We start from the raw sequence: 1,735 nt of genomic DNA on the forward strand, positions 1-1,735 counted from the left end.
GGCTGGCTATATAGTGCAGATGTCAGGAGACACTGGCTGCTTTTAATGGGCAGGCCAACAAACATTGGAATGTGTCAAAATGGGGAAAAAGTCCTGTCATTCACCATATGAATTGTTTTACTGTGTTGACCATTCTCTTTAGCTCTTTTGAAAATGCACATTTTGATGGGGAAATGCAAAAGTGAGACAGACAGAAGGGAAAGTTCTGTATTCTCTAATGACATTCTCTAATGACTGCATGGAAGCTTATAGCCATCTACTGTGACAGTCTGCAATGACCTCCGCAGACCCTTCCCCTGCCAAACTTTGTGTCTGCCTTGCCAAACCTCAGATCTGCACTGCCAAATCATAGGAGGTGGTGAGAAAGGCACTGGTCAAGGACTGGGAAATGTGGCACATGGGGACACTGTCGGTGGGCATGGTGGGGATGGGTTGGGGTTGGGCTTCGGGATCTTGGAGGTCTTTCCCCACCTTCATCATTCTATTGTTCTATTTAGGGACACAGCCAGTGGGCGTTGTGGGGCGGGGCTAGAGTTGGGCTTGATGATCTTAGAGGTCTTTTCCAACCTTAATGATTCTGTGATTCTATAACCACATCCTCACTCTCAGCACAACATTGGTTCATGTCTAACTTCCACTGTAAAGCAAGTGGGGAGAGAGCATGTGTTCACATATTATTTAAAAGGATCTGGAGCTCTGGCCACCACTGTAAAATAATAAATAGCAGTAATAATAAATAGTAATAATAATAGGTAGCGCTACTTTTGAAGAGTTCTCTTCTCAGAAGATAGCTATAGAAGATTTGCACCCCAAGATGCAGTGAAAGGACAGTGAAATAATGCATTTGGTCACTCACCCTAGAAAAAGAGCAGCTGACACATAGATTCATCATGTATAAGGAAACAGCACGTGAATTTGTCCTGCCTTAACGGCAGCTCCAGCCATATTGGTCTGCTCCATATTAAAAGCACAGCCCATGTGTGTAACATAGGTTGGTATTTTATGGAAAATGTTTGCTTAAAAACAAAATTGTCTCATTAACTTTTGAGGATACTGATGAATAGATGGCAAAAATTGATGGCAGTGCCAGTTAAGTATTGGGTGAACCTAGAAGAATCGTGGCACAGCAGGCCCCAACACTGCAAATCCAGGTTTTATTCTTTGCTTGCTCCTTGTCTCTGCAGCCTGCTGCAATCAGCACGCAGCTGGGAGGTTCCTGCTTTCTTCATCAGCAACAGCCGTGGCTCGGGTGCCGGCATCAGGCAGTGGGGAGTTCTGCACGGCTTGCACGTGTGTGTGCACAGGCCAGAGCAACAGCCTCGCAGCGTTGGTCCTAGAGGAGCAGTTCATTTGAAGGACTGCTGCAGTGTTATTAGGCATTAGCAATAGGAATGGATTAAAATCTGGCTGGCCCTGCAGATTGCTTCGATATTGCTTTTATACCACTGCACAGAGTACACCAAACCCTGTATTATAGCTCTGGAGTCATGAAACGGTTATTTATGTGCTTGGACGGTGCCAAATGCAAAGTTGCCCAGCTGATTGTACAAAAAAGAGGCCTTTTTGCACAAACTAAATACAAATACTGTTTTTCCTGTTTGTAATGAAATGAGGACAATGAGAACCATTTCAGGCAGAGCTTCGTTATGGGCTTGTAGGTGCTCCAGCAAAGCCAGTGGCTGCCTTACTGCTGATTGATGTGGAGCAGAATAGAAACCCCATCAGAGCCAACAGC

General features: G+C 45.1%; 1 non-coding gene across 1 annotated transcript; it reads left to right on the forward strand.

The window, feature by feature from the left end:
- The first annotated feature begins 400 nt into the window (after positions 1 to 400).
- On the forward strand, positions 401 to 491 carry MIR1594 (microRNA 1594). Its single transcript, NR_035080.1, has one exon. It is a non-coding gene; the product is annotated as a microRNA 1594 (primary transcript).
- Positions 492 to 1,735: the final 1,244 nt, after the last annotated feature.

The sequence above is a fragment of the Gallus gallus genome, chromosome Z (genome assembly GCF_016699485.2).
Source record: "Gallus gallus isolate bGalGal1 chromosome Z, bGalGal1.mat.broiler.GRCg7b, whole genome shotgun sequence".
NCBI classification, from domain to species: Eukaryota; Metazoa; Chordata; class Aves; order Galliformes; family Phasianidae; genus Gallus; species Gallus gallus.